The 16,483-nt window shown below is 40.4% G+C and overlaps 1 pseudogene; it reads right to left on the minus strand.

The window, feature by feature from the left end:
• Positions 1-14,622: 14,622 nt before the first annotated feature.
• LOC100012300 (signal peptidase complex catalytic subunit SEC11C-like) lies at positions 14,623-15,160 on the minus strand (annotated as a pseudogene).
• Positions 15,161-16,483: the final 1,323 nt, after the last annotated feature.

Consider the following 16,483-nt stretch of genomic DNA (forward strand, 5'->3'; position numbering starts at 1 on the left):
GAAGGGAATAGGGCTTAAATACCCCCTCTGTTTAGGCTGGGCCAAAAGGTCCAAGCCTGTAGATAGCTGAGGCAAAGAAAAGAGATCAGTCCCTATCACTCACGTGACCAAAATGGAGAAACAGTCTCAGGGGCCTCCACCTCCAGCCTCCTTCAGAGCAAAACTTCTCAGAGCACAACCTCTCAGAGCAAAACCTCTCTACCCCCTCAGTCCTCAGACCCCGCTATCTTTAAGGAAACAATCTAATTTCCCTCCCCTCAGTTCTCACATCTACCAATCACTGTCCATGTCTTCCCTGTGCCAATGGTGGCTCTAGCTTAACCCAGGACCGCCCAGAGGTCTGCCCCTTTGCACATGTCTGTTGAAGGTCATATTCTCAAATAATTAAATCTTGATCTATGCTGCAGCCCTTCCTAAATCCTGTTAGGACTGAGTAGGGTGGAAATTGTATTTTCTAAGACCTGGTTCTGTCATTCCAAGTATCTCTATTGTATCAATTCTAAAATCAATCATGACTCAAAGAACTTCCTGTTCTATGCTTAAGCATAGGTCAAAGCCCTTTCCATTGTTTAGCAAAAGGTTTCTGTCCTAAAGTAGTCTTAGGTAGGGAGGAGAAAGATCCTCCCATGCCAAGGGGGTTCACATTCCAATAGAGTTCTTACTATCAGTAGGAAATTTTTTCCAAGTATGAAATTTCCCAATGGTGAAATTTCCAACATTCATAAGTCTAAGAAATTTTAAGGTTTACAGAAGAGGATAAAGGAAGTCCCATTTGGGCTAAAATCTCCTTTTCCCTCCCTCCAAAATTGAGAGACTCAGGTTTGACAGCCTGGTCTCTGAGAGGCTCAGGTTTGTGAGCCCTGGTTTTTGTCACAGCAGACCCAATGTCTACATCTAGGGTGCCAAAGGAGCTGTGTGAGATCTTGTTATGCTGTTTCTTATTCTTCTCAGGTTTCTGCCACACTTCTCGGTATCTTTGGGGGGAAATGATGAATTAAATTCAACGAGAGATTTTGTATAGCTTAGGATATAGTCTCTGATAAGACTTCGCTGTTTCAAGATAGAGAGAAAGATCAACTGCCTCACACGTGGAATCTCTCTTCCCTCAAGGTTCCAAGCCTTCTCAACCATCCCCCGCTGTGAATGGAAACCTTCTCATTTCTTTTAGGCTCCATCATTCAAAGTCTCTGGATTATTCCTCTATCACAGGAGTCAAGGATAAAACCTAGGATATAAGCTTGAGTGACTGAAAAGATGGAATCGCCTCAATAGTAATGAGGAAGGTAAGAGGAAAGAATGACTTCTGGGTAAGCATGGTGGCAGTCTAGATGCAGGACACTTCCTCTATTCAGTACCTACCAATATAGAATACCTCAAAAGACCAAAAAATCCCAAATTCATAAGAACGAAGGTACTCTACAGTAGGACTCAGCATTGAAGGTATTTGGGATTTGGGCATTTCCACACTATAAGGGGGTAAAAAAGCTCCCACCCAAATGTGAGCTGATCTACCCTCCCCCACCCCACCTATGGAGCCAGAGTCAGAGACAGCACACCAGAATCAATGAGTGAAAGGACACCTCTAGAGTGAACAAGGCGCACCACTAGGTCCTTGGGAGCTGAATAAGACCACCAAAGCCCTACCTCTGAGAGTAGATACACCTGAAACCCTGATGAGCTGGGGAGCACAGACCATGGGCACTCTCAGGAAGATGGTGCAGAGAAGGGCAGTGAATAGGAGAGGCTGTGGAGATTCAAGAGCTTGCCTCAGGAAAAATCCTTGCTCCTTAACTCCATACACAGAGAGCCTGCCCATCTCACTCAGATTTCTGACAAAAAAGGGAAGGAACCCCCCCCCCCCGTGATGGCAAATTGTGCCCAGGAGCCTCAAACTCCCTCCACCAAAGAAAAACAAGAAAAAGGCATTGGCCCTGGAAAATGTTTATGGAGAAAAACCCAGGCTTCAGAGAAAATACAAGAAGAAATTAAAATAAACCCCAAACCTTCCCCCAAAAATGGAAATTGCCCACAAGCTCTGGAAGAATTTAAATTGGAGATTATCCAAAAGATGGATACTTTCTGGCAAGAAAAGTGGAAAATAATTCAAAGAGAAAATCAAAAGATTAAATCAGAAAACCAAAAGATTATAAGAGAAAACCAGGCCCTAAGAGCCAGAATTGGGCAACTGGAAACCAAGGATCTTGCAAAACAGCAAGAATTAATAAAACAAAGGCAAAAGACTGATAAAATAGAAGGAAACATATATTATCTCACTGACAAGGTGACAGATCAGGAAAATAGATCATGATGAGACAATTTGAGAATCATTAGTCTACCTGAAAAGCCAGAAATAAACAGAAATCTTGACATCATACTACAAGAAGTCATCCAAGAAAAACACGCTGATGTTCTTGAACAAGGGGGCAAAATAGACATTGAAAGAGTTCATAGAACAGCCTCAACACTAAATCCTCAAAAGTCAACTCCCAGGAATGTAATTGCCAAATTCAGAACTTTCAAGCTAAGGAGAAAATTCTACAAGAAGTCAAAAAGGGACAATTCAGATACCAAGGGGCACCAATCAGGATTACACAAGACCTGGCAGCTTCCACACTAAAGGACTGAAAGGCCTGGAACATGATATTCAGAAAGACAAGAGAACTGGGTCTTCAACTAAGAATCACCTATCCATCAAAAACTGACTATATACTTCCAGGGGAATGTATGGGCATTCAACAAAATAGATGATTTCAAAGTATTTGTAAAGAAAAGACCAGAATTAGGTGGAAAGTTTCATATCAAAACACAAAGATCAAGAGAAACATGAAAAGGTAATTAAAAAAGAAAGAAGAAAGGGGGAAATTTTTTTTTATTCAAACTTTCTTCTTTAAAGGCTACAATTAGATCAAATTATATATATTAATATATTGGGAAATTGTTATTTGTAGCTCTCAGTATATAGAAGAATCACTCAGAGGAAGAGATTGGGGCATTAAGGGCTATAAGATGATATGCAAAAAAGGGTGGGGGAAATCGAGGATGGCACCAAGAGATACTTGAAGAAATAAAATGAACAGGATGATCTTTATTACACAAAGATACACCTGGGAAGGGGAGGGGAAGAATACTCTTATAAGAAGGAGAAGAAGAGAGTGCTAATAGTTAATACTTAAACCTTAAAGCTTACTCCCAGTGAAATCAATTCTGAGAGGGAAGAGCATCTAGATCCATTGGGGTCTTGAATTCTATCTTATCCTACAGGGCAAGTGAGAAGGGAAAACTAAGGAGAATAAGGGGGAGATAGTACAAAAAGGGAGGGAAAGAGAGGGGGGAGGGAACCTAACAGACTCTAAAAAAACAAGAAGGGAAAAAGAAGGGAGGGCCCAAAAAGGGAAGCATATTAAGGGAGGGGATAAGGGGGATTGATTAAAAGTAAACCACTGGTTTAAAAGGATATAACAAAAGAAGAAAGGACAGAACTATGAGAGGATACCAAAATGAGAGGGAATTTACAAGTCACAATCATAACTTTGAAAGTGAATGGGATGAACTCATACATAAAATGTAAATGAATAGGAGAGTGGATTAGAAATAATAAATGCAACCTATTCAGATCACAATGCGATGAAAATAATGATCAGTAAGGGTACATCTAGAGTCAAATAAAAAACTAATTGGAAATTAAATAATATGACTCTCCAAAATTGGTTATTTAGAGAAAAAATCATAGAAACAATTAATAATTTCATAGAGGAAAATGACAATGGTGAGACATCCTTTTAAAACCTATGGGATGCAACAAAAGCAGTACTCAGGGGAAAATGTATATCCTTGAGTTCATATATTAACAAATTAGGGAGGGCAGAGGTCAATGAATTAGACATGCAAATCAAAAAACTTGAAAGCGAACAAATCAAAACTCCCCAGAAGAAAACTAAATTAGAGATCCTAAAAATTAAGGGAGAAATTAATAAAATGGAAAGTGAAAGAAATATTGAACAAATAAATAAGACTAGAAGTTGGTATTTTGAAAAAAAAAAAAACAAAGAATATAGCCAAAGTACTGGTCAGCATAATTTAAAAAAAGGAAAGAAGAAAACCAAATTAACAGTATCATAAATGAAAAGGCAAAATGAAGAGGAAATTAAGGCAATCATTAAAAAGTATTTTGCCCAATTATATGGCAATAAATATGCAATATAGGTGATATGGATGAATATTTACAACAACAATATACATTGCCTAGATTAACAGAAGAAGAGATAGAATTCTTAAATAATCCCATATCAGAAAAAGAAATTGAACAGGTCATCAAAGAACTCCCTAAGGAAAAAATCCCCAGGGCCTCATGAATTCACATGTGAATTCTATCAAACATTCAAAGAACAGATAATAGCAATGCTATGCAAACTATTTGATATAATAAGCAAAGAAGGAGTTCTACCAAATTCCTTTAATGACACAAACATGTTACTGATTCCAAAGCCAGGCAAGTCAAAACAGAGAAAGAAAACTACAGGCCAATCACCTTAATGAATATAGATGCAAAAATCTTAAATAGGATACTAGCAAAAAGACTCCAGCAAGTCATCACGAGGGTTATTATATGATTATTATATGATCAGGTGGCATTTATACCACAAATGCAAGGATGGTTCATCATTTGGAAAACCATCCACATAATTGACCATATCAACAAAAATCACGTGATTATCTCAGTATTAGTAATAGTAGTGGTAGTCTCTCGGTGACTGAGAATGACAATTGTCTTTGTGCATTATCATCTATTGATGTACCCTCATGTGGCTTTGAAGTCCAAAGACTGAGGCACAGAGTTTGTGGCACATGGGACATGGGACACCAGTAGTTACGGGAGGTGTGGTTGTGGCCTGGTGTCAGCATTCACGTGCAGCGGCAAGACGTCGACGTCACTCATCTTCAAAGGTGGTGGTGGCATGGTTAATGTGGGTTCACCAGCTGCTTCTGACAGAGGCAGCAAGTTCTAGTTGCTTTGGTGTAATGCCAGCCCACTTCAAGTTTGACTTTAGCTGATCTTTGAATCTTTTCTTTGGTCGGCCTTGTTTCCTGGGTCCAGCTGACAGTTCACCGTAGAATACCTGTCTTGGTATTCGCTGTGGGTCCATGCAGATGGCGTGTCCAGACCATCATAGCTGGGTTGTGAGGACCATGACTTCTATGCTGGTGGACTTGGCTCTGCTGAGGACTTCCTGATTGGTGATTCGGGTCCCGCCATCGGGTCCTCATGATTGACTGGAAAGAGCGTTGGTAGAATTGCTCCAGCTTGTTCATGTGCTTCCAGTACAGTGTCCATGTCTCACAACCGTACAGGAGCAAGCTGAGGACCACTGTGTTATATACTTTGAGCTTCATCGCAGTGCAACAACCTCTGTGTTGGAGGACTTTGGAGCGCAGCTGCCCGAGTGCCTGGCTGGCCTTTTGGATTCTGGCATTAATCTCGTGGTCTAGGGACCCGTCGTTGGTGATGGTGCTGCCCAGGTACTTGAAAGTGTTGATGTTAGAAAGCTGCATGCCGTCAATTGTAATGCAAGGCTGGTTATTGTGATATGGAAATCACTTTAAAAGACTGATATATATTAATTTAAGGTTGCCAAGGAATTCAGCTATGTAATTCCTAAATGAAAACTCAAGTCAGCAGTCAACCCTTTATGGAGTTTTAAATTACAAACAGGAGGAAGAAAGGTATGAGAGAGAGAGAGAGAGAGAGAGAGAGAGAGAGAGAGAGAGAGAGAGAGAGAGAGAGAGAGAAGGGAATAGGGCTGAAATACCCCCTCTGCTTAGGCTGGGCCAAAGGCCCAAGCCCTTAGATAGCTGAGACAAAGAAAAGAGATTAGTCCCTATCACTCACATGACCAAAATGGAGAAACAGTCTCAGGAGCCTCCACCTCCAGCCTCCTTCAGAGCAAGCCCTCCTCTCAGATCTCTCCAGGAGCTCTCCCTCCAGGACCTCTCTCCTCTCAGATTCCTTCAGAGTAAAACCTCTCAGAGCAAAACCTCCTCCTCCTGTCCTCAGACCCTGCTATCTTTAAGGCAACCATCTAAGTCCCCTCCCCTCTGTCCTCACATCTACCAATCACTGTCGATGTCTCTCCTGTGCCAATGGTGGCTCTAGCTTAACCCAGGACCACCCAGAGGTCTGTTTCCTTTGCACATGTCTGTTGAAGGTCATATTCTCAAATAATTAAATCTTGATCTTTGCTGCAGCCCTTCCTAAATCCTGTTACTCTGAGTAGGGTGGAGATTGGAAGTTCCAAGACCTGGTTCTGTCATTCCAAGTATCTCTATTGTATCAATTCTAAAATCAATCATGACTCAAAGAACTTCCTGTTCTATGCTTAATCATAGGTCAAAGCCCTTTCCATTGTTTAGCAAAAGGTTTCTGTCCTAAAGTAGTCTTAGGTAGGGAGGAGAAAGATCCTCCCATGCCAAGGGGGTTCACATTCCAATAGAGTTCATACTATCAGTAGGAAATTTTTTCCAAGTATGAAATTTCCCAATGGTGAAATTTCCAACATTCATAAGTCTAAGAAATTTTAAGGTTTACATTAGTTGGCCTCCCTGTTGCAGGTTGGAACAGCACCTCTGTTTTGCTGAGGCTAATAGTTAGGCCAAACAGTTTTGTTGCAGTGGAGAACCTGTCCACAATGGTTTGAAGATGATTTTCTTGGTGGGCCATGAGAGCACAGTCATCTGCAAAGAGAGCTTCCAGGATGAGTCTCTCTGTTGTCTTTGTTTTTGCAGTCAGGCGGCAAAGGTCGAATAGTGAGCCATCCAGTCAATATTTGATGTAGACGCCCAGGTCTAGATCCATCACAGCATGTCATAATACTTGGGTGAAGTATAGGTTGAATAGTACCAGAGAGAGGTCACAGCCTTGTTTCACGCCATTGGAGATGTTGAAGCGATCAGAAGTCTCTCCACCAGATAGGACTTCCCCTGTCATGTCGACATGAAAGAGCTGGATCAGTTTGATGAATTTTTCTGGGCAACCGAGCTTGCTGAGGATCACCCACAATACGTCCCTGTTCACTGTGTCGAACACCTTTGTCAGGTCTATGAAGAAAATGTAGAGACTTAGGTTCTGCTCAAGGTATTTTTCCTGCATTTGCCTCACCATGAAGACCATGTCGATGGTGCGGCGATCTGGTCGGATGCCACATTGTGATTCAGGCAGGTTCTGCTCTGTAACAGATGACAGGAGTCTGTTGAGTATAACATGGGTGAGAATCTTTCCAGCAGTGGACAGTAGTGAAATGCCTCTGTAGTTGTCACAGGCGCTCATGAGCCTTTGTTCTTGTATAGGGCTATGATGGAGGCATCTCTGAGTTCTAGGGGCATGTCTTCCATATGCTGGACAGCACTATGTGGAATGCCTGGAGTGCCTTTCCATTTAAGGCCTTGTACACCTCAGTTGGGATCCCGTTTACCGGGTGCCTTGCCTGCACTCATTTGTTGAATGGCTTTTTGGACTTCCTCTATTGAAGGAGGGACATCAAGTTGTTAAATTGTGTGGTTTTGGGGGATCTGGTCAAGGGCGCTTTGGTCAGCTGAAGAGGATCAGTTGAGAAGCTGACTGAAGTGTTCTTTCCATCTGTTGCTGATGCCTTTTTTATCTTTTATGAGAGTGTTACTGTCAGAGGATAGCAAGGGAGTGGTGGTGGGTTTTAATGGCCCATAGACAGTCTTGAGGGCACTGAAAAATTGTTTGTAGTTTTTCCGTATCAGCAAAACACTGGATTTCTTCTGCCTTTTTTTCCCCACCATCGGTCTTGCATCTTCCTGATCTCACGCTGCACCATAGCTTGGAGAGACTTGAATCTGTCCTTTTTAGGAGTAGAGTTTGGGTTATTTTGCCACTCCATAAAGGCTTTGTTCTTTTTGCTCAATAGGTCTTCAATAGCAGTGTTGTTCTCGTCGAACCAGTCCTGGTGGTTGCGTTGTTTGGGGCCTAGGACTGCCTTTGATATTTACTTCACTGCGTCTCTGAACTGGTTTCATTTCTCTGTTGAGCTTCCAGTGAGTGGTCCCTTGGCAGACAGCTTGTCATCCAGGCAGGACTGGAATGTTTACAAATAAGATGGATCTCTAAGAGGACTCACATTGTAAAATGCGTGAACTGTCTGGGTGTGTTTTGGATGGTGAGGCGTAATGCGCATTTGAAGAGTCGCTCTAACCAATCGGTGGTCTGTCCAGCATTCAGCTCCTCTCATGGCTCTGGTGATCTTTACATCCTGGATTTATCGCTGGCATGTAGTCAATGAGACGCCACTGTTTTGATCGTGGGTGCATCCACGTTGTTTTATATTTGTTCGCCATTCTGAACACAGTGTTCGTGATGGTGAGTTCAAACTCTGAGCATTTGCTAAGTAGCAGTAGGCCATTGTTGTTCATTTTGCCCACGCTGTGTTTGCCGAGCACTCCTTTCCATCTTTCATGGTCCTGGCCAACGCGGGCTTTGAAGTCTCCTAGTAGTATTAGCTTGTCATTGGTGGGCACTGAGTGCAGGACGGCACTCAGGTCAGAGTAGAACTGCTCAATGGTCTCCTCTGTGCTGGTCAGTGTTGGGGCATATGCGCTGATGATTGTGGCATACCGGTCTTTGCTGAGAGGCAAACGGATCTTCATGAGCCTCTCGCTGATGCCCACAGGCAAGTCTGGCAGCTGTTTGAGCAAACTGGTCTTTATAGCCAGGCCAACACCATGGATTCTGTCTTCATTTGAGGCTCTACCTTTCCAGAGGAAGGTGTATCCAGTGGTGGGTTCGCTGAGTGATCCCTCTTCTGATAAGCGTGTTTCGCTTAAGGCTGCGATGTCGATGTTATATCGCACCAGTTCTTTACCGATTAGAGCTGTTCTTCTCTCAGGTCTTGGGGTGTTCTCTCTATCAAGTAATGTTCTGATGTTCCATGCTCCTAGTAGGAGTTTCTTTGTATTTTGTTTCTTTTGATTTCGACAGCTTAAAAGGATGACCCGCCAGCCGCGGTGTGCTGACCGGGTGTTTGTAGGGCAGGCAATGTTTGGGACACCTTTTCTAGTCCCTTCCCTTGATTAGGGTGAGCAGTGCTGTCCTAGAGCAGGCTGCTCAGTCATCCAGGATGCTGCCAAACATCCCTGCTGCCCACAGGGCCGAGCGACCACTGGTCCGTGGGCCACCTACATGCAGGATCGTGACTACAACTGCCAGTGTTCACTTCCACCTGTTGTGTCGCCACTCCCCCATTGCCACAGGTCTTGGAGAGGGTGGACGGGGTTAGGATAGATGAGTGTGCACAAAGATACTTGTGCGTGAAAGAGATTTAAGTGGAAAAGCCAATGCACAGAGACAGTCCCACTCTCTCGGCGTTGGAAGCCTGGGTCCAGTGGTACGAAAAGTCGTTACACCTGGAGACTTCCTCAGTTGCATTGGATGGCCGTGTTGTCTTTTGTGCTCCAACACGCCCTAAGCAGTCCACAGTGCTTTGCTGCGTCGCCATCTCAGCCTTTGAATCTTCTTATTGGTTTCTTCCGCCTGTTCGGCCGAAGCAGTCTTCACATGCTGGGTGAGCCCTGGTTCACCAGGGGTCGATGACCCAATGGCTACCCTCACAAGGTTTAGCCGGCCTGTGGAAGCCGTTGTCTGGGGTGTGGCCGCTGCTGTATGCTAGCAGCTACTGGGAGCCACAAGTGAGAACTGGATGTCAGGTTGGGGTCAGAGGCTAGAGAGTTGCCCTAGGAGGGCACGACAAACCCTCCATACCAGAGATACTACCCCTCCCTGAGCACCCCATACACATATCTCAATAGATTCAGAAAAGGCCTTTGACAAAATACAACACTCATTTCTATTAAAAACATTAGAAAATATAGGAATTCAAGGATCTTTCCTACAAATAATAAACAGTATCTATCTAAAACCATCAGCCAGCATCATCTGCAATCTGGATAATTTAGACACATTCTCCATAAGATCAGGAGTGAAACAAGGATACCTATTATCAGCTTTACTATTTAACATTGTACTATAAATACTAGCAGTAGCAATTAGAGAAGAAAAAGTAATTGGAGGTATTAAAATAGGCAATGATGAGTCCAAGCTATCACTCTTTGTGAATGATATGATGATCTACTTAAAGAATCCTAGAGAATCAAGTAAAAAGCTAGTGGAAATAATCAACAACTTTAGTAAAGTTGCAGGATACAAAATAAACCCACATAAGTCATCAGCATTTCTATATATTTCTAGCAAATCTCAGCAGCAAGAATTAGAAAGAGAAATTCTATTTAAAATCATCCCAGAGTGTGGATTCAAGATGGCAGCATGGAAGCAGCAAAAGTTTAGACCTCTGAATACCCTTTCTTACCAATTACAAACTAAATGCTCCTAGGGGACTGAAAATCAAAACTAACAACAAGGTAGAGCAAAGGTACTCTCCTGCTGGACTCAATTCAAAATGTATGCCTCCCAAAAAGATGGAATTCAGGAACATGGCTTTAAGGGGAAGGCAGAAGGAAAGTCCCTAGGACCCCTCCCCCCCCCCACACACCTAGAGTGCTAAGCCACTGGTGGCAGTGGGAATTTCTGGGTGGGCAAAGGAGTTGGTCTGGATGGTCTGGATGGTGTACTTTGGGGGAAGGGCTGTGCCAGGCTCAGAGCGTCCAACACAGGTGGTGGGGAAGGATCTGGAGAGGGAGTGCAGAGCGTACAGCGTGGTCACAGTGGAGGAGACCCTCCATATTGCTCCAGTCTTCCAGGAGGTTTTGGCCTCAGAGCATATCTAGCCCAACCCAGCTGAACTTAATCCCATTAAAAGTCTTCAGAGGTCAGGGAAGCCCAAGCTCCAAAAACCCTCCCTCAGAGACTGCTGGACTTTAATCCAATACAAAGCCTCCAGAGGATAGGGAAGCTCGAATTCCAGCCCTCCTCACCCACAGAAGGCATGGAGAAATCTCCTGACAAAGCTCCAAGAGGAGAGACTGTCAGATAACCCCAAAACAAAAAAAAAATAATAATAATAATGAAAGGAGCAAGAGCACAGACAAATACAGGGAGTGATGATGGGGTAAATGTGAGCAAACAACAGAAAAAGAAGAAAGAAATTACAATTGACAGCTTCTGGACAGGCAACGAAAAAAGAGCCAACAGAGCAGAGGAGGATAGATCATCAAAGAATAAATCAGAAGTCCCAGCGAATTGGATAAAGGTTTTGAAAGAACTCAAAATGCATTTCAAAACACAATTAAGGGAGGCTGAAGACAATTGGGAAGAGAACTTAAAAAAAAACTAAGATAAGTCATTTGAAACAGAAAATAGTGTCTTGAAAGCCAAAATCAACCAGCTTAAAAATGAGGCAAAGGAGATGAAAGATGAGGTAAAGAAGATGAAAGATGAGGCAAAGGAGATGAAAGATGAGGTAAAGAGAATGAAAGATAACCTCCAAAGAAAATCAGACCAGAAGGAGAAGCATGACCAAAAGCCAGGGATGAAATCGAGTCTTAAGAACCAGAATACAACAACTAGAATTAAGTGATCTCACGAGGAAGCAGGATGCTAGAAAACAAAAGGAAACAATGAAAAAATTGAGGAAAATATGATGCATCTCATTCACAATACAGAAGATTTAGAACATCGTTCAAGGAGAGACAATTTAAAAATCACTGGTCTACCAGAAGACCATGACAAAAGAAAAAGCCTGGACATAATACTACAGGAAATTATTCAAGAAAACTGCCCCGATATTCTAGAACAAGAGGGAAAAGTCAAGACTGAAAGAATCCACAGATCACCTCCAACTGACAACACTCAGGAATGTTATAGCCAAATTCAAGAACAATCAGACAAAAGAAAAAATATTACAAGCTGCCAAGAAGAAGTCATTCAGATACCATGGAACCACAGTGAGGATAACACAGAATCTGGCTGCATTTACAGTGAAGAACTGAAAGGTGTGGAATATGACATTCTGGAAAGCAAAGGAACTAGGTCTACAACCAAGAATCAACTACCCAGCAAAAATTGACTATATTCTTACAGGGGAAAGTATGGTCATTCAACAAAATAGAAGAATTCTAAGCATTTGTAAAGAGGAGCTGAGATAAAGTCTGCTCAAGTTTCTCTTCTGAAGTCCCTTCAATAGGGAAGTGTTGCAGGGGGAGGGGGGAAGTTTCCAGTCACCAGCAGTAAAAATGGGTAACCCTCAAGAGAAAGTCTTTTTCCACCTCTCCTGACTGAGGACCTCACCCCTCTCCTCCTCAGAATCTATTCCTCCTGGATTCCCCTTGAAGGGCCCCTCCCCCATCGAGGTGATCAATTTCACATACTCTTCAGTCTGGTACTTTTTCTTTAGTGTCAGCTTCTGTCACATAGGAAACAAAGTAAGAAGCAATTTGGTAAACACTGGCCATCAAATTTGAGATAAGAATATTTGGTAAATTTCCGATCTGTACAGTAACGATTCTTTTATGTCTGCTGAGAAGTCAAGAGGCAATCATTTCAATCACTATATTCTTGTTAAAAATGAAATCAGAAGATAAAACGACATTACAATAAAATGAAAGGGTGACATACTGGGTTTTCTTGATGAGGCTAATAAGGGCATTGGCAGAGTTGCTTTTCCAAAGGCAACAACATACATCATTTCCTCGGGCAATTGGTTATTTCATAAGGATTTGAAAAACAAAAAATATACCATAAAAATGTAACATGGTTTACTCTTGCCACTCAGTCTTTGAAAGTCTAAAGATTTTTATCCCGCCTTTAAGGTTCTCCAGTACCCTAAAGACAGTTTAGAATTCTATATTTCCTACTATTGGCTTGAACTCCCACTAACTGTGTTTTCTTCAAGTTTAGGGGCCCAGTGACTAGCACTTCAGTTACATTTACCCACTTAACATCAGACTGAATGGGCTCACGATGAATGGCATGTTTATTTCAAAGTAATAGCAAAAGCAAACATATGAATACTTCCCTCAACAGTTGAGAGAAATAATCTTTCCATATGTATGGAAATATATGGATATATATATATATATATATATATATATATATATATATATATATATATATATATATATATATATATATATAATCATTGGGTCTCTAGGAGGAGAAGGGTAATTAGGCTTACAACTTCTCAATTTCAACATAACATTAGTCCATCCATGTCACATCAAAAGTCCTGGCTGGTCTAGGCTGCTCAGACATTTACTGCTCAGGCCCAGCTGGCTAAAATATATGATCTGAATTCCTGGCCCCTATGGGTTGAGCTCTCAGGTCAGAGATGCCACTTCTTGTACCTAGAACAGAAAAGGACAAAAGAAAATGTTAAAACTCCAGGTTCATTTCTTCAGATCATATGGCCTAAAGGAGGAATGAGTAAGCTTTCAGGTCCTTTCCTCTTAGCAGGTAGTATTATTGAAAAGATCCTTCACCCCCAGGCAGGGATCCAAGAAACAGTGGTCATATTATATTTAGAAAGTTTTCAAGATCTAGATAGTCAAATTTATGCAGACAATAAAAATAGACTTATCCTGGCCACATAGAAGGACAAGGCAAATGTCTAAACTTGTTCTTGTATCTAAGAAGTAGGTCTCTGCATTTTCATGTTGATGAAGCTACATTCAATAATTTCAACCTATGCCAAGACCTCATTATAAAGATATTGGAACATCACATGTACCAAATCTGTTGCAGGGAACTCAAAATTAAATCAAAATTTACTTTAACATTCAGTGACTTCAATGCAAAGACATATATAGGGTGGATGATAAAAGGTGTTTAAATGGTTCCAGACTGAAAAAAATAGAGTAAACAAAGGCTCACAGATAACAAAAAATCCTCCTACCTAAACATTAATACATTATTAAAAAAAAAAAGAATATTGGGAGGTTCTGTCCATAGAAAGCACCAATCAACACTTTAAAAACTGATTATATTTTATTTTTTTTATATTTTTGAAAACAATTTATTAAAGGGCACAAAAGAATAATCATGCTTTTAAAAAGTACTAAGTACATTTTTTATTGATTTCAACAGGATGAAGTTCATTATTATTGCAATAGCCTATTTCAGGAGAGATAAAGTATTAAAGGACTAGTTTAGACTCCCATGGATCACTCCTGATGGTCTTTATCAAATTGGGAACTAACTAAAGGAAAGTAAATACATATTTAACAAACTATATTCTTTATGGGTTTATGCTTGGTTTTTTCCTTTGGAGTACTATTTTTTAAATTAAGGCCAGAGTTTTGTTTTCCTTAAAGATACAGATTTGTTTTAAACATAAATACATGGAAAGAATATTTCTTCCCACCAATGTTACAGACCCATAAATGGCTTACTTGATACTTTAAGTGATTGTAGATCCTTATTCTCTGCTTATAGAGATTACCATGACATAAACATTTAAACCGAATAGATTCAAATTACAGAATCAACACAGAAAACAATTTTTACTGATGAGACATTTATTTGGACCAGACAAAAACCCCTACAAATTATTTTCTTTTATATAGCAAATGGAATATTTTAAAATATATTAGTTTTTTTTTCTTTTTTCAATAGAATTCATTTCAGTACAGTCCCAGGAATTGCTTCTACTTCTTGTTTTAGGATTCATGTTTCAGTATCACATATGCACCCATTACAGCCAAAAGAACATACTAGAATTTCAGGTAATCATTCATGATTATGGTAACCATCCGAATGTATGGCAAAAACTCTCTTGATCTTCCTACAACATCCTTCTTTTCTAGCCAGTTTTGACCTTCTTTGTACAAACCTCTATCATCAACTTCATTATTATCTCCTTTAGTCAGAAATTTGACATTTCCATTATCTTTTTCGTGAACTTTGATGACTCTGTGGACTATAGGAATATGTCTCTTCCTTCAACTTTAAAGACAACTATATTTCCCCAGCTCTAATGGGATCTTTCTGGAAATTTGTTAAAAACAGAAGGTCTCCTCTATGAAATACTGCCTCCATACTGCCACGCAGCACCACCACAATAGGACTTTCACTTCCAGGGGCAACTATCAAGCCTTTCTATATCATATGAGCAGAAGATACAATCATGGCAAAGTTTAAAATCTGGTAATACAGCTGGTGCTTGTTCATCCTCCTTAGGTCCCTGAATATGTCCATGGTGGGATTCCCCAGGACATTGTGTAGCACAGGGATGAAGAAGGGGGCTGAGCAGGACAGTGGGCTCAGGGCAAGGGGCTGTTACCTGAGCAACATTGACACACCTGCCTGGTGGCCCTTTCTCCCTCCCTTCCTGCTTCCTCACCACCTTATCTGGACCGTGCTACCGCCAAAAACTGATTATATTTTAAAATATGAATTACTTACCTAGGAATCATTTCCAAGTCATATCATCTAACAAATTTTTAAAATAAAGATAAATATTAAAAACAAAATAGCAATAGAATAAAAATCATGATACAGAATTGAGGCAACTTCATCTATGCTTAGTTTAATAAGTTCTTGGTGCACACACACTCAAAAAATAGAGAAAAGATTAAATGTCAACCCAAACAATTACTATTCTCTAAGGAAATCGATTGTGTTAATTAGGCAATGCAATGAGATCAAAGAAGTTTAGAAGTTGGTCAACTTGTCTAGCATAAAGTAATGTTGGTTTAAAATGTAAACTTTTTTGTAAAATCTCACTCAGGAAGGTGTTGGACTTTATGAATAGTATCAGCACATAAAATAATAGAAAGTAGTGGGAGGCAGAAATTTATGGAAAGTTTAGTGAGAAACTCAATTAACCATCTTATCTGAAGGTTACTTGCAGATGAAAATGAAGGGGGAATAGACAAATAAAAAGAAATGATTTGATAAAATTGCTATAATAATCTCTTTTCTTCATCAATGACAATAGTCACAACATTTGTATGTTAACATCATAACTCCTAATGTGCAAAATGAAGAAGTAGAACTAACACTAAAGAAAACATAAAAACAGCTCCTTACTAAACCAAAAATATCAAGAGAAGATCTGTGCTGCAAGGAGCACAACTTTGAGATTGTTGAGAGATTAATCAATATACCTGAGAGGAAAATTTAAAAATTTCAGATAATTATTACTACAAAAAGGCAAAGGAAATACCAAAATTACTAATTTTATAATTTCTCCAAAATATTTTTAAATTTTCCTATATACACATTAAGATCATTCTTGATAGAATTTTGAATGGGGAACTGTCAAGTCTTCATTTTTTTCTTTTTAGTAATGAAAAGAGCATTTAATACAACAGCAGAACACATGTCTTTTTTAAAATTTAGAATATTTTTTCTATGGTTACATGATACATGATTCCCCTCCTCCTCTTCCTTTCTCCCTCTGGAAGCTGACAAACAATTCCACTGGGTTTTACATGTATCATTGTTCAAAATCTATTTTCATGTTATTAATATTTTTAATAGAGTGATCTTTTAACATCAGAACCTCAATCATATCCC

Source organism: Monodelphis domestica, chromosome 8, assembly GCF_027887165.1.
Source record: "Monodelphis domestica isolate mMonDom1 chromosome 8, mMonDom1.pri, whole genome shotgun sequence".
NCBI classification, from domain to species: Eukaryota; Metazoa; Chordata; class Mammalia; order Didelphimorphia; family Didelphidae; genus Monodelphis; species Monodelphis domestica.